General features: G+C 44.1%; 1 long non-coding RNA gene and 1 pseudogene across 1 annotated transcript; one reads left to right on the forward strand and one right to left on the reverse strand.

The window, feature by feature from the left end:
- Positions 1-5324: 5324 nt before the first annotated feature.
- Positions 5325-5423, reverse strand: LOC131905397 (U6 spliceosomal RNA; annotated as a pseudogene).
- Positions 5424-7959: 2536 nt separating this feature from the next.
- Positions 7960-14756, forward strand: LOC131904821 (uncharacterized). Its single transcript, XR_009377814.1, has 3 exons — positions 7960-8035; positions 8226-8285; positions 14587-14756. It is a non-coding gene; the product is annotated as an uncharacterized LOC131904821 (long non-coding RNA).
- The last annotated feature ends 2256 nt before the right edge of the window (positions 14757-17012 follow it).

Here is a 17012-nt window from a genome sequence, read left to right on the forward strand (position 1 = left end):
CAGTGCTGGGACTACATAGAAGTGCCGTCATACCCAGCTTCTATGTAGGTGCATGCTCATGTTAGGACTGCAGGTGTAGTAGCATGGGTGGCAGCAGGTGGCAGAGTGCTTGCCTGGCTATAACAAGGCTTGCCTAGCATGATCAAACATGGGTTTGATCCCCAGTACTGCAAAAAAAGAAATAAAAGGAAAAATAACAAGGATGTCCATCTCATGTCTTCACTAAGTCAGGGAACAGCGCCTGAGCATGTGATGTTCCTGCATGAGTTGCTGGTGCTACAAAGAACAGGAGAGAAGTCTGAAGAGGTGGCCAGCACCAACATTTTTCGGAATTGGACCAGGAGCCAATCTCAGCTACCCTAGGTCCTGTGTCCTTCAAACTAGCTATTCCCTGAGACGCTGAAGAGCCAAGGGAAGTAAAAGGGGCAATGAGAGGGGCCAGTCCTCATTTCTTCCAAGTTTCTGCTTAAAGAAGTTCTGAAGGACTCATGTGTCACAGGCACAAACATCCCAGCTCCTGAAAGAACCGTGCACAGAGAGAAAAACAGCCAAGAGCTGCCAGATACAGACTCCTCTTCACACCACTGCCACTAAAAATGGACTTTCCCAGAATTCCATCCTACTGCTGAGGAATTGCATGAGCTGGCATCTTGGAAAGAAGAGATGAACAGCTCAGAGGCACAATGCAGTGCCAAGGATGCAGTGTGTGCCACTAGAGGTCTGGGATCTGGCCCCAGCTCCGCCTCATCTCACTCACTGCTCACTGTGTCCTCGAGGGGCACCAGCACCCACTCCTGCATCAGCCCCCTGCACCAGCCCCGGCTCCTGCATCAGCCTTCCTATCTACTGTAGCAGCGCACTATTAAATGACTATGTGTTCCATGAGGACTCTTTTTTGTACCCCAAATGGCTTGTACAGTATGACAAAAATATTTGTTGCAAACTATGGAACATGCAGTCTCTTCCAATTCAAACATTCTAGGACGTTCTGTGATAGGCCACAAGATGTATTAAAAGGGAAGACTCTAGGGTGGCATCCAGGAAACTTGTGATATGTACTGTTTATAGATATACAGAGTTGCAGAGTTGCCTATCTGCCAGCCTGACCCATGTCCAACACTGTCATCAAACTGCAGACGGGTGCTGCCTGTAGATCTAGGTCACTGGAAACCACGGAGACTATACATGTATTTAAAACCAACTGGATTCTTATCGGGTATCTTCACTGAGGAGACAATCTAAGGGAGGGTAACTTGGCACTACTTACCGCCAAGGCAACAGGATCTTCTTGACAAGCTCCTGTATTTGGTGATCTATAGTTCATTCAGCCTCTGGAAACTAGTCAATCAGTCACTTCCTAATCTCTGTAATTAACGAAAGGACGCTCAAGTTAATCTCCCTCTGTCTAAGCATATGTTTGCACCGAAGAGATTTACAACCCAAGTGTAAATAGGGATCTTGTTTAATTGGAAAGATTATTAGTGTAGTTTTTCCTCATTGGGAAATAGCACACAAATTTCCAAGAGTATGTAAGCCTCAAATTTCCATCAACAGGGTAGAGTATAGTATGATGTTAACTACACATTTGTTTTTTTGTTTTGAGATAGGGTCTCATGTAGCCCAGCCTGGCCTCAAACTCACAATGTAGCCAAGGATGATCTTGAATTTCTGGTTCTCCTGCCTCTACCTCCTGAGTGCTAAGGTTACAGACACTTGCCCTTGTGCATGGCTTATCAATGCTGGGGTTGGAACCCAGAGCCTCACACATGCCAAGCAAGAACTTTACCAACCAAGGTACATCCCAGACACTATCTATCAACTTCTGAATGTGCAAAATAGAAACCTGAATTGTATCATTAAGCATTTTGGTTTTGCTCACAGTATAGTCCTTCAGTCCACCAAAAATCTTCAGAGTAAATTGTTAACTTCAGATTTCACTATTTTTGTGAAAAAGGTAACTTTTCTGTTTTGAATAAGTATGAATCATAGAACTTGTGAACAAAGAGCTTTTAAAAATTACCCCTTATTTAAAGATCTAGAAATTGCAGAAAGATTATTTGTTCAAAATTATAACTTGGCAGCCCTCGAGTTTGAGCCTAGAATTTCCACCACAAACATCTATACAGAAACAACAATTTTAACTGCTTTATTTCCTCTATATTTAAAGGGTTTGGATAAATTCTTTTGATTGACAGTCTAGCAATTCTGAGAGTTTACACTAAGCGCAGCACAGAATAGTTGTGTTGTTGTTTTTTACTCTTTTGGGGGTCCCCCATCCAGCTCCCAAAAAAATCACACACAGAGGCTTATTATTTCTTATAAATGCCCAGCCTTAGCTTGGCTTGTTTCTAGCCCAGCTTTTCTTAACTTAAAATTATCCCATCTATCTTTTGCCTCTGGGCTTTTCCTGGTCTCTTACTTCTGTCAATCTTACTCTTATAACATGGCTTGCTGTGTAGCTGGGTAGCTGGCCCTTAGAGTCTTCTTCCTTCTCTGGCTACTTCTTTTTTTTTCTTCCAGATTTCTCCTTCTATATATTCTCTCTGCCTGCCAGCACTGCCTATCCTTTCTCCTGCCTTGCTATTGGCCATTTAATTCTTTATTAGACTATCAGGTGTTTTAGACAGGCAAAGTAAGATTGCTCACAGTATACCCATAATAAACATATCTCACACACACAGACAGCATATATAGATGGATTTATGAGTCTGGAGGGTGTTAAGCCAAGTCATTTATGTCACCTAACTAGAGTGACATCACAATCAGGCTAAAAATTATTTTATACACTAAGGCAATTTAAATTTTTGAGAACAAAAAAAATATGTACTTGGTGGATAATATTCATCATATGTAGACTAACCTATTGTTTATATTATAAACATGTAACAGACTTGAGAGGGAGGATAATGTCTTGTTCGTTTCTGCATCTGTGCTTCCAGCCTATTATGGGAGAATGGGTTTGAGGCATTTATCTGCTGAATGAGGGGATGGCATACTAAAATGAAGAGTCAGATTAGCCAGAAGCTTTTTTTTTTTTTTTTTTTGGTTTTTCGAGACAGGGTTTCTCTGTGTAGCTTTGCGCCTTTCCTGGCACTCACTTGGTAGTCCAGGCTGGCCTCGAACTCACAGAGATCCTCCTGGCTCTGCCTCCCGAGTGCTGGGATTAAAGGCGTGCGCCACCACCGCCCGGCGAAGCTTTTTTTTAAGGGCACAACATAACACCCTCTGGTTTGGGTCTGGGTTTCTTTCTTCCTTCCTTCCTTCCTTCCTTCCTTCCTTCCTTCCTTCCTTCTTTCTTTCTTTCTTTCTTTTTTTAAAGAGACAATATCTTGCTATATTGTCCAAGCTGGCTTCCAACCCCAAACCCTCCTGCCTCAAAGGTTTGTGTGATCAGACCTCCAAATAACGGTCTTTTTAAACTGCATAACAAGATCTCTGAAGGCACATTGCCCTGCTTCAACACTCAAAGGCTGGAAGGACTCGGGAAGGTCTTTAAAGGACATCATGGCTCTGGATGTTTATCTTGGTTTCTGGTGGAAGTAGATCTACATCTGAACCCTGGACCTATCTCTGCCCAAATCTGCTGTCAAAAGGCCCAGGGGTCATATTAAATAGTGCTCAGAGTATTCTCTTTCAGTTATACACTGCAAAACTCCTTTATAGCCTTTAATACAACTGGGCTCCATAGGGTTGATTTGTCACAGGGGCAGAGCTGAGTGAACTGAATATTATTTCCCTGGACTCCTCTGATTCTGAAGAGACAAAAACACAAAAAAGATTCAAAACAAAACAAACTGTCATATGTTAACATCAGACTCTGACTACTTGGAGCCTGGCCCTAGTGACTTTGAGATGTCTTACACAAACATTTAGTCTGATTCCTAGTTACTACCTAAATAACCAAGACACATGGTGCTATAAAGTTTACTACTTAACAAGGTAGTGAGACGTCCTCCTACCTCTTTATCTGAGCATAGCTGTTTTATATAAAAGAACTATTCCCTCTCAGGGGATTATTCCCTCTCTGAGAAACTACCCACTAGACCTGTCTTTTCTTGCAACATATTTTTTTCAATAAATCTTTGTGTTTATGCCTTGTTAATACATCTACCATTGAGACTTCAGCTTGTCATCATTGTTCCCAGCACGACACTAGTCATGTAAATGACTTTTTTTTTTTAATCCTCCACTCTCTTCCCGAATATTTCACTTATGTATCTAACCCAGACTCTCTGAGACCAAGAAATCTACATCAACGTTCAAAGAGTAACAAGACTATAGGAAGAGAAGCTCGTAGGTGATGGTCTGGTTTGACTCTCTCATGATAATGAAAAGGAAAAGGTTCAGACAGTAAGAGGATTTACAAACACTCAGTGCTAGATGAGAACGCCCAAGGCTGAGGACTAATCAGTGTGCAGTTCTTTGGTTTTGTTTTCTTTCTGGCTCTTCCAATTATAAATACTCCTACCGTTGTCCATTATCCGAGTTTGTTTTTCATGTGCACGTGCCCTGTGAGGATTCAGTCAAGACGGAAGCAGGGTGACACTGGTCCAACACAGACCCTCCCCAACCCCTCTCCTCGCTTCGGGCCGGTAGGTAGCTGCCGCCGGGGACAGCGAGAGAGCTCCCACCTCCCCGATAATCCCCTCTCCAACCTCGGGCTCCATACCCACCGGCGGGCTGGCACCGAGGCCCGCAGGCACCAGAAGCTGGCATCCGCAGCTTCCATCGGCTCCCGCGTCTCCGCCCCTAGCAACCAGGCGCCCGTCTCTAGGGTGGGAGTACCAGTTAAACGCTCCCGGCGCCCACGGCAGCTTTGGAACAGAGGTTCCACCTGCCGGAAGTCTTCCAGGGGCCGGGCCGAGAGCGCCTATTTTTCTTTCCTAATTTAACGATATATGGATATTCTGCGCAGAGGAGCCTTGTGCTGAACCACGTTGCCTGAAAAATCTTTGTTATCTAAAAAACGCAGTGATATCTCTGTCATAGCCACAAAGACGATTAATAAGTGTCATCTTTGTAGTTATTATTCGCTCAGATAATTTATGTGAAGTTTCCCTGAATACAAACAGACAGAGATTTTTTTCCCTTTCGGACGTTTCCCCCAGCATCTACTCCATTCCTTTCATTCGGCGTGTGTGTGTGTTTATTTATTATTATTATTTTTAATATATAAAGAAATGAGTTTCAAAAATATGGAACATTAGCTGGGTGGTAGCAGAGGCAGGCGGATCTCTGAGTTCAGGGCCAGCCTGGTCTACATAGTGAGTTCCAGGACAGCCAGAGCTGTTATGCAGAGAAAAACAAACAACAACAAAACAAATATATATGTATAGAACGTTTTGATTTTGCTTGATGTCCTTGTACAGAAGCCATGTTATTTTCTCTGTATCATTCCAATTAAAAAATAGTTAAGAATAACTTGTTTTATGTGTGTGAATGCTTTGCCTGCATGTATCCATGTACATCGCTCGTGTGCCTGATGCCAGCTGAGGTCTGATCCCACAGAATTGGAGTTACAGATGGTTGTGAGCCACCCTGTGGGTACTGGGAACTGAACTTGGGTCTTCTGCAGGAACAGTGCTCTTAACTGCCAAGCCATTTCTCCAGGCCCTGTATTGTTTCAGTTTTTAATATATGTGTTGCCAAACTACATACTTTTCACTTTGACTTTCATCAAACTGAAACAGGCCAGCACTATAACAAAGAGACTTCTCAGTACCTCCTTGAGATCCAAATGGGAAGATACTTACAGCTAATAGCAACTACAAAACAGTTTCCAGTCCCAACCCAACATCTGTTTATCTGGATTCGTGATGCACAGCATGAGGCTTATGGAACACATGAATGAATGAGCGAGTGGATGAGATCCTAACCAACATGTCTTTTATATCCTAGTGGGTGCTCCTTGTGAGAAGCAGGTATCCGTTCAATGGGGATATGCGGAGATTCTGAAAGTTGAGTGTCTATGGGTGTTAGCAGAGAAGTTTGCCCCCACAGAACCAGCTTTGGCCCCTAGGTTTATCTTCCAGTCTAGGGAGAGAATTTCCTCTGCTGCATTCCTGACTGGGGCTCTTCTAGCCCTTAATGTTCCTTCTGTTGATAACGCACTCATTACTTTCGGAGTTAGTGGGCTGTTGTTGGGAGATAATCCTGGCAGGTACTAAGCTCTATCTATGTCAGTTAGAAGTCTTAGTTTAAAAACTGAGGACTCACCAGGTGGTAGTGGTACACACCTTTAATCCCAGCACTCAGGAGGCAGAGCCAGGCGGGATCTCTGTGAGTTCGAGGCCAGCCCGATCTACAGAGCGAGCTCCAGGACAGGCACCAAAACTACACAGAGAAACCCTGTCTTGAAAAAAAAGAAAAAGAAAAGAAAACTGAGGACTCTTTGTGCATATTTAAATTCATTTATTTTTATCATGTACATTAGTATTTTGCCATGGATGTTAGGTCCCCAGGAACTGCAGTTACAGACAGTTGTGAGCTGCCATGTGGGTGCTGGGAATTGAATCAGGGTTCTCTGGAAGAGTAGTCAGTGCTCTTAACCACTGAGCCATCTCTCCAACCTCTCTTTGTGCATATTTAATTCATTTTTTCCATCAACTCATTTTGCACCAGAGCAATACTGTCACCTAACCAAGTGGCAAAATAAGTAACTTCAATAAATAGCTATGTTAAATAAATTTTGGAGTTAGCATATGTAATAATTGCTTTTCACATTGCTGTCACAATATACTTGACAGAAGACAGACTTCATGCCGGGCGGTGGTGGCGCATGCCTTTAATCCCAGCACTCGGGAGGCAGAGCCAGGTGGATCTCTGTGAGTTCGAGGCCAGCCTGGGCTACCAAGTGAGTTCCAGGAAAGGCGCAAAGCTACACAGAGAAACCCTGTCTCAAAAAACCAAAAGAAAAAAAAAAAAAAAGATAGACTTCCTGATTTGTGTTGGAGACTCCAATAGGTTTAAGTATAGCTACAAACTAAGTTATTATTAGTGTCCTATCCCCAAAACACTCTGCTCTGGGATACAACCTCTTTGAGAAGTGCCTTAGGCTTCTGGCAGCTGATACTTCCAAACTGGTATCTGTAGTCAGACCTGTCCCTGGGCCTCGCCTGTGTTCCACCTACTTCCTGCTCATCTCCACCTGGCTATCTAAACAACACCTCTTCCTTGACATGACTCAGACATCATCTTCTACCTAAACCTGTTCTTCTTTTCTTTCTCTTAATACTGGGCAATGCCACCCATCAATCACCCAAGCCACAGACCTGAGAGTCATTTGTAACTTCTCCCCAAGAACAATCCTCCCCCCAAGATTTTCCAACTCTGCTTTCTAAATATTCTCATTTCTCCCTAGCCACCTTTTGGGTTCAGGCCAACATCATCCAGGGTGTGATAGGTTAAAAATAACCATAAAGCCGGGCGGTGGTGGTGGTGGTGCACGCCTTTAATCCCAGCACTCGGGAGGCAGAGCCAGGTGGATCCCTGTGAGTTCGAGGCCAGCCTGGGCTACCAAGTGAGTTCCAGGAAAGGCGCAAAGCTACACAGAGAAACCCTGTCTCGAAAAATTAAAAAAAAAAAAACCCATAAATTCATTGTTGAGTATTCCATTATGGCTGGCCTTATAAATTATTTTGTCCATTTGAATGTAGCAGAAGTTACAGTGGAACTTCTGAATTGAAGTTCAAAAGGTCTTAGTTTCTCCTCTCATCTTTTTCAACCATTGCCACTATAGAAGGAAATCCTAGCCAGCTCACCTGAGAGACACAGCACATCCAACAGCTAGCACCAAACGGCATGCATATGAGTACTGGGGGATATTTGATCACACTGTGTGAAGATGTGTCTCTGTCCTTCCTCATCTGCCTAGGCACTTTCTGATTGGTTTAATAAAGAGCTGAACAGCCAATAGCTAGGCAGGAAAGGATAGGTGGGACTTCCGGGCAGAGAGAGGAACTCTGGGAAAGAATCTGAGGCTAGAGGACTCGCCAGTCAGACACGGAGGAAGTGAGACATAAAGTACTGAAGAGAGGTAATGAGCCATGTGGCAGAATGTAGATTAATATAAACAGGTTAATTTAAGTTTTAAGAGTTAATTGGGAACAAGCCTAAGCTAAGGCCAAGCTCTCATAATTAATAAAAAGTCTCGGTGTCATTATTCGGAAGCTGGGGGTCCAAAAAAGTCTAACTACATATGAGTGAGACTGTTTTATACTATCTAGCCCTCAATAAGTCATCACATGGTGGAAACCACAAGAAGAGTCATCAGAAAAGTGGTCTAGGTAAACAAACCCAATTTCTAATCCTCAGAATCATAAGCAAATAAACAAATGCCATTTTAAGGCATTAAGCTTTTAGGTGGTTTGTTATGCCCATTAAACAATGAATATCCAAGGTGAAGTCCAAATTCTTCATCCAGTCTCTAAGGCTTTTCATATATATGTGTGTATGTTTACCCCCTCTGCCGCTATGCTACCTGATTCAACACGTGGCTGTTTGTTACCTTGGAATCTTGGCACACCATCCTTACATTCTGTCCTGGTTAGTATTGTCACTGGACAGGATCTAGAACCATGAAAAAACAAACCTCTGTGCACATGAGGGAATGTCTAGATAGATCAACCGAGGTGGGTTTCTAGATCTATCAATTCCAGTCTGGGGTCCTGGAGTGAATGAAGAAGAGAAAGTAAACTGATTGTCAGTATCCATCACCCTTTCATTATTGACTGTGGATGCAGTGTAACCAGCTGCCTCCTGTTTCTGCACCCATGCCATCCCCGCCATGATAAACTATATCATTCAGTTAGCTTCATGTTGTTGTAATAAAAGATCATGACTAAAAGCAGCTGAGCGGGGGAAGGGTTTATTTCAGCTTATGCTTGTAGTTCATCATGAAGGGAAGTCAGGGTGCAGAAACTCAAGGAAGGACCCCAAAGGCAGGAACTGAAGCAGGAGCCATGAAGGAATGCTGCTTCCTGGCTTGCTCAGTCTGCTTTCTTATAGATGGGACACCACTCACAGCGGGTTGAGCCCTCCCACATCCAATCATCAATTTTTAAAAAACGCTCCACAGGCTTGCCATAGGCCAATTTTTTGAAGCATTTATCTAATTATTCTTTATCATTAAAAAATTAGGAGTTAGCTATCAGGGTAAGAACCTGAATGACCAGAGAAGCCACCAGGGACCTCCTATCTTTTCTGTTTCTCCATCCAAAAGGACTGAGATCCTCTCTAAGTTCCACCTTACTACTTCCTGTCTCTCTATCTGTCCTCAGTCCTCCAAAACCTCTGTGGTTAATTTTGGTCATCTAGTGGTTACCTCAGTCCTCTGATTCAAAACAAACTTCATTGTCAAAATGCAATCAAAATGTCACACAACACTTTCTCTTTCTGGACGACCCTAGCTTATATCAAGCTGACAAAAAACTAACCAGCAGATAGACATATCCCTCAAGCTGTGAGCCAAAACAATCCCTCTGTTTCTTCAGTTGATTTTGTCAGGTATTTGTCTCAGCAACATATAAAGTAACTAATCCATATCTCTTTACCTATTTTGTCTGGCTGTGTACCCTCCGCTCACAGGCTACCTTCCTGTCTACCCACTAAGTCTTTGGAGTCATTCTTCTCTGCCAGACCAGGTTAGTGATTCTCCTTCTGTGCTTTCAAAGCTCCTGCACATTCCCTATAGTGGAGTTTTTCCTTTCTCCTTATTTCTTTTTGTTTTTTTGAGGCAGGGTCTCACTATATAGCCCTGGCTAGCCTGGAACTTACTATGTAGACCAGGCTGGCCTTGAACTCACAGAGATCTGCCTATATCTGCCTCCTGAGTGCTAGGGTTAAGGACATGCACCACCATGCCCTGCTTTAAAAAAAAAAAAAAAGCAGGATCTTATGTATCTGAGGTTGACCCTTGACCCTCCTACCTCCACCTACTCTGAGTGCCATTACAGAAATGCACTATCACACCCGGATTCATATGGTGTTGGGGATGGAACCCGGGACTTCAGACATGCCAGGCAAGCACTCTACAACCTGAGTTATGTCTCCAGCCACTTGGTGTTTAAATTTTGTTTTGATTTTTGGATTGATTTTACTTTACATGTGTAAATATATAGCCTGCATAGCATGTATGTGCACCATGTATGTGCCTGTTGAATCTCCCGGGACTGGGGTTATGGATACTTATCAGCCACCGTATGGGTGCTGGGAACTGAACCAGAGTCCTCTGCTAGAGCAACAAGTATTCTTTGTTTTTAATTAATTTATTTATTTTTATTTTAATTCTGACCACAGTTTCCCCTCCCTTCTCTCCTCCCATTTCCTCCCCCTCTGTTCCCACCTGCAACAAGTACTCTTAACCTCTTGGCCACCTCTGCAGCCTTACTTGCTGAGCGCTTTTGATGAAAGAATGAAAGATGAAGAATCTTGGAGGGAATTAGAATAGGCTCTAGAATACCATGAGTGTGATAAGCAACACGATCTCATGCACACGCTTCCAAGGCCCTCATCTCCTATCCCCACCACCTACACTACTAGTGCCTAGGATGCCACCTTTACACTTTACATAAATACAACCCGAGCTCTTGGTTCTTTATTGCCTGAGTTGTTTGGTTCTCTCCTGGTTCACCCAGTTTGGTCATGCTCCTCCTATGGAGTGAACTGGTCATGAAAGCCCTCTGGGGAGGAGCTCTGGGCTCATCTGGTGTGCCTCAAGTGGAGAGGCCTCTTTCCCCCAGGGTCCTGACCTTGTCACCGGGGACCTATGTGTCTGAGTTTGTTGGCACTGGCAGACTGCCTAGCCCTCTTAAAGGTGACAGTTGAAGCTAGTTATCCTGTGAAAACATCACAGGAGGAAACGAATCCATAATATTGATAGCCTTGTTCCTTCCAGAATCTGAGCAGACTGAGGTTGGATGACTTTGAGCCCAGACACCAGCAATTCTGGACCAGGGTGTGAACAGTGAGGAAGAGGGCATAGAGCCTTACCAGGCAGGGGGTGAAGGCTCTTCTGCCATTGAAGAGCACCTCAGCTGGGGAAGGAGAGTGCTCCCTAAAATACTTTCTAAAAAACATTTACAAAGAATAAGCTTAGCCGGGCGGTGCTGGTGCGCACCTTTAATCCCAGCACTCGGGAGGCAGAGGCAGGAGAGATCTCTGTGAGTTCGAGGCCAGCCTGGTCCACAGAGCAAGATCCAGGACAGGCACAAAACTACACAGAGAAACTCTGCCTTGGGAAGAAAAAAAAAAAAAAAGAATAAGCTTAAGGGCCTGGGGTATAGCTCAGGGCAGAAAGAGCCTGACGTGCTCAAGACCTGAGTTCAGTCTTTATCACTGAAAAGTCGTGAACAGACTTTTCAGTGAAGGGGTGGGTTACAGAGCAGGCTGTTCGCAAAATCCCAGTTTGTATAATCAGTGCTCCCTCCTGTATCATGTGAGATGGGTTAAGAATTCCTTACCACACTGTAAATTCATTTGTTGTAGGTTTTTTTCACTTATAAATTGCATGAAATTCATTGCTAAGGGGAAGCAGATGTCATAAGAAGAAATTTTGCATTGGGCATGATGGTGCATATCTGTAATCCCAGCTTCTTAGAGGCTGAGGGGCGGGAGGATCACAAGTTTAAGGCTAGCCTGGGCTAACATTTTTTTAAAAAGGGGACTGAGCTTATTGATAGAGCATGTGTCTAGCATGTGTGGGGCCCTGAGTTTAGTCTCCAGCATTGAAAACAACGACAACAACAACAAACAAACAAACAACAACAACAAAATCCAGGAATGTTTTCACTCACTGTCCCTGTGCCCAAAGCCAGCTTCTCCCGGGGATTCTCATGGCTCGCTTTTCCCAGAGTCTTCCTAGGCCTTCCCTCCTAGACCAGCACCACCACAAGCTCTCACTCCTCTTGTTCAAGCTCACTCTTGAGCCAAGGGGTCTCAGAAATAAAAGGATTCACTATGGGGTTACAGATGGCAGCCCCCACAAAGAAGCAGACCCTGGGACAAACCCCTACAACCACCAGCAGCAGACCTAGGTGACAGTTAGAAACCGTTTGCTGGACATAGTAGTTAAGGGGAAACTTGGAGATGGAGGGCATAAGTTGTTTATATTAAATCTACATTGGCTGTGCCGAGGAGACATATAGAGAGCCACTTTTGTTCTTGGCCTAGAGTTTGTAAACTAATTAACCTCTTCATCTCCCCCCCCCCCCCCCCGTGTTGTCCAACACTTGAAATTAAATTTAGGTCACTTTTTCTTACATTATATAATATTTAATTGATTGACATAAAATCTTGCTAGTTTGCTCATGCTGGACTTGAACCCTGTGGCCCAGATAGGCCTTGAACTTGGGATCCTCCTGTCTCAATCTTCCAACGAGCTGGCATCATGGACCTGTCCCACCAGGTCCAGCAACTTTGGATCTTTCTTGTAGCTCTTATCACCACTGACACTATTGTATTTGTCTACGGAGATGACTTCGTTCCTCTTGACCGTTGTAGCTCCAGTGCTTAAACAGGGCAGGTACACAGATAATTACCCAATAAATCTGTTGAATGACTGTAACGTGACAAGGTATCCTTTCTTCTCTGTTCAAAGGGTTTCCTGCTTTTGTAAGCCCTCAAGTTCAAGTACCACCCGCCTCAAGCCCACCAAGGTTCACCCACAGAAAGAGACACTCACGGTCACCACTTCCTCCTTATATAGCCTAAAGATGAAATGACTATACACTTATTTATGCTATTTAATTGATTTTTGTTAACAATTCTAGAATGAGGCAACATCTCATTCTATAAAATGGACGGACTGAGTAGATGAGGTTTGCTTTGAGAGTTACAGAAAGCAGAAATAAAGTCATTTCAAAGTTATTGTCCTTGTAGAGTGAAAACAGAGGGAAATTCCTAGTTAACTGAGCTACATCTGGCTTGTGTGGGTTAATAAGTGATTATGTGGCTTTCTTTCTGTCACATAATCTCTTTTTTTATCCTTGTCTCTTGTTTTCTTGGAAGTTCCAGACAAACGAGTTTGTGATGAGTTAGTTTCAGTTTGCTAGTGAGCTTAAGCAGCTCCGTTTGGTTTTCCACACAGGTCTGTTGGCGCCTGTGTGGGAGCTAGTCCAAAATGACGATCTCTCACAGTGCACAACTGGGAAACAGCAAACTGTGCTCACGTTCTTTCCCTTCCTCCTTCCTCTTTCCTCCTTCCTTGACTTGGTAGCCTTGCCTAATAAAAAAGTTGCCACTGCTTAGAGCATTCTTTAGTTCAGAGGGCTTATTTGTGTCCTAATTATGGGGTGACTGCTAAAAATACAGATTCTAAGTTCTCCCACAGATTTAGTGAATAATTTCTGTTGTGGAATATTACCTTAACAAGGCAAAGATGTGTTACGTTTGTTTAAGCTGTGGAATATTACTTTAACTGTGTAAAGGTGTGTTACATTTGTTTATGCTGAATTTGTTTAATTATGTAGAGATGTGTTACTGGTTCACCTTGCCCACCTAAGGCACTTGATTGGTCTAATAAGGAGCTGAATGGCCAATAGCTAGGCAGTAGAGGGATAGGCTGGAGAATAATTAGGAGGAGAAATCTAGGCAAGAGAGAAGAGAATGAGGGAGAAAGAGAAGGACTCTCCCGGGGCCAGAAGCCAGGCAGTCAGCAGCTGGACATGGAGACGGCAGGAAAATGAGACAGACAGACAGAAGGAAGGAAGGGGAAAAAAGGAAGAAAGAAAGATAAAAAAGCCCCGAAGCAAAATGTAGATAAACAGATTAAAATAAGCTAAGCTAAGGCCAAGCATTCTAAACTATTAATAAGTCTCCATGTCATGTTTTGGGAGCTGATCAGTGGCCGGAAAGAAAGCCTGCTACAAATTTCTTACTAGAAAATCCACTTCTCACCACCCCCACCTTTCATCCCCCAGTGATTCTAAAGCCATCTAATGTGTCAAAGCCCCAGCCTGGGAGTTTCTGAGTGTGGCAGGCCTGGTGTCTTGCAGGCCCTGCTGTACTTTCCAGGGGGTGGGGGTGTCATTTGTAACTTCTTCCTCTCTTCCTCGCTCAAGAGCCATCACCCAAGCCTTTTCAAGTTGGCCCTCTATCTATCCTAAAAATCAAAGCCTGCCTGGCCAGGCAGTGGTGGCGCACGCCTGTAATCCCAGCACTCGGGAGGCAGAGGCAGGTGGATTTCTGTGAGTTCGAGGCCAGCCTGGTCTACAGAGCTAGTCCAGGACAGGCTCCAAAGCTACAGAGAAACCCTGTCTCAAAAAACAAAAACAAACAAACAAAAAGCCTGCCTGTTCCTCTCTAGCCACCACCTTAGTTCCGGCCAACATCATCCAGAGTGTAATATGCTAAACATGACCTCGGAAGGTTTGTTCGTTCTTCCTTAGGGCTGGCAGTGGGACACATACACCCTGCTTTCTAAACGTAAATCCACTCACCACTGAGCCCTCTGCTATGCTAGCCCCTCTGCCTGGAAGTGTGTCTGGTGGTTTGCCTGCAGCTCTGTGGTCCCCTCTTAGGGGTACTCCCAATGACGGCATCCAGTTTCCCTCAAGGACCTCATGGAGTATCTTTCTCTGTCTCCCACAGCTTCTTCTTTTGAACAACAGCCACAGCAAACAACTAACAATTCCTAATTACCACGGCCTGCTTCTGTCTCTGCTTCATTGGAGGATGGATGCTGTTTGAGGATGTTGTCTCCACCTCCGCCTGGAATGCACCAGACCACCTTTATTTTAAAAGAACATTTATTTCTTGGTTGTTGAGATTTATTTTTTCAACTGTGTGTTTCCATGTGGGTATGTGCACATGAGTACAGGTGATGGTGGAGGTCAGTGGATTCCCTAGGGCTCCAGTTACAGGTGCTTGTGTGTTGGGAACAGAACTCAGATCCTGTACAAGAGCAGTGCTCACTCTTAACCATGGAACCATCTCTCCAGCTCTCTAGGCTACTTTTTTTTTTTCTTTTTTTTAATTTGGATGCCAGGACCAGTACCCTCCCCTCCAAGAACCTCTCATAATTTGCATTCTTAAACTTGCAATGAGTACATTCCAGGACCTCATGTGTAATAAAGGCATTTCTCATGCCTGGTCCATGCTAAACCCCCAAACTAAGCACTTCACAGATGAGATTGCATTTAATTCTTGAAACAGTCCTCCAAGTGAGATATATTACTACCCCACGGTAGCAACGAGGAGAGGGAGACCAGAAAAACCAGACAACCTTACCAAGGACGGACAGCTGCAGGTGGTATAACCAATAACCCTACATTCCTGTGTTCTCTCCATGTCACTTGTTGTATCTGAGTGGTCTTGTGTCTGTACTGGGAGGATGGCTCCACTCACTACTACTCTGAGTGGCTGTATTCACATCTGGGGCTAAACCAGAGCTGCAAAGGCAAGGCTTTATCCTCTTTACATGGCTTAGAGGGTTTTCAGAGTAGAGAAGCCTGAGCCCCCAAGAGGCCTGCTTTGTGCTAGGGACAGTTTTTCCCACCAGTCAGGCATGCTGGGTTGCATGCCCAGCAGAGGGCTCCTTCAGGCTCAGTCTGATACATAAGAGAGGCGGGGGCGACTCAAGCACACCTTAACAGTTAGTTGTTCTTGGAATGGGTGTTTTGGTTTTCTTCCTCCCTTACATGCTTACTTGCATATTCCATTTTTTTCCAAAATAGATATACATGACTGTTTTTAAAAAAATCAATTAAAAAAAGAAAAACCCCAAATAATCAAACTCAGAAAGTTTGAGTGCAAATACACTACTTGGAAAATCAGCCTTCTCAATGGGTCTCAATCTGTTGTAACTAAAAACTTACTCATCCTAGTAGCCCGAAGTCACAGTACTTGGGTCTTGTTATCATTGCCATCAATCAGCCACTGCAATTCCACAAAACAGTAACCAGGGGTGGGATGATGGCTCAGGAGGTGAAGGCACTTGCTGCCAAGTCTGGTGACCTCAGTTCAATTTCCAGGACCCACACAGTGGAAGGAGGGATCCCATTGCTGCTGGTTTCCTCTGGTTTACGAGTGCACTGTGGTACACGCACTTCCTTGTACGTACACACACACACACACACACACACACACACACACACACACACACACACTGTGGTAGTTTGAATGTAATTGGACCCCATAATCTCATAGGGAGTGGCACCATTAGGAGGTGTGGCTTCACTGGAGTGGGTATGGCCTTGTTAGAGGAAGTGTGTTACTGTAGGGGCAGGCTTTGAGGTTTCTTACGCTCAGGATACTGCCCAGTGTGTCCGTTGACTTCCTGTAGCCTGCAAGATATATAACTCTCAGCTCCAGCACCACACCTGCCTGCATGCTGCCGTGCTCACCATGATGATGATAATGGACTGAGCCTCTGAAACTGTGAGCCCCCCCAATTGAATGTTTTCTTCATAAGACTTGCTGTGGTCATGGTGTCTGTCTCTTCACAACAATAAAAACCCTAACTAAGACACACACACACACACACACACACACACACACACACTGAATAAACGTGATTTAAAAAATGTGCTGCCGGGTAGTGGTGGCACATGCTTTTAATCCCAGTACTTGGGAGGAGGAAGAGGTAGGCAGATCTCTGAGTTCGAGGCCAGCCTGTTCTACAAAGCTAGTTCTAGGACATCCAGGGTTACACAGAGAAACTGTCTCAAAAAACAAAAACAAAACAAAACAAAGAAACAAAAAAAAATTTTTTTAAATGTGTCATAATAAGCACATGCCTTTAATATCAGCACTCAGGAGACAGAGCCAGGCAGATCTCTGTGAGTTCAAGGCCAGCCTGGTCTGCAGAGCAAGATCCAGGACAGGCACCAAAACTACACGGAGAAACCCTGTCTCAAAAAAACAAAACAACAACAACAACAACAACAACAACAACAAAGTGTCATAATAGTGCTTTCCCCCGACTGTTAGCAGTGCTCAGCTGCTGTGTGCCCAACACTGTTCATGCTTTTTGATTTGTTATAGTCTTTTGTTTTGAGACAGTGTCTCACTCTGTA

This window comes from Peromyscus eremicus, chromosome 2 (assembly GCF_949786415.1).
Source record: "Peromyscus eremicus chromosome 2, PerEre_H2_v1, whole genome shotgun sequence".
Lineage (NCBI taxonomy): Eukaryota > Metazoa > Chordata > Mammalia > Rodentia > Cricetidae > Peromyscus > Peromyscus eremicus.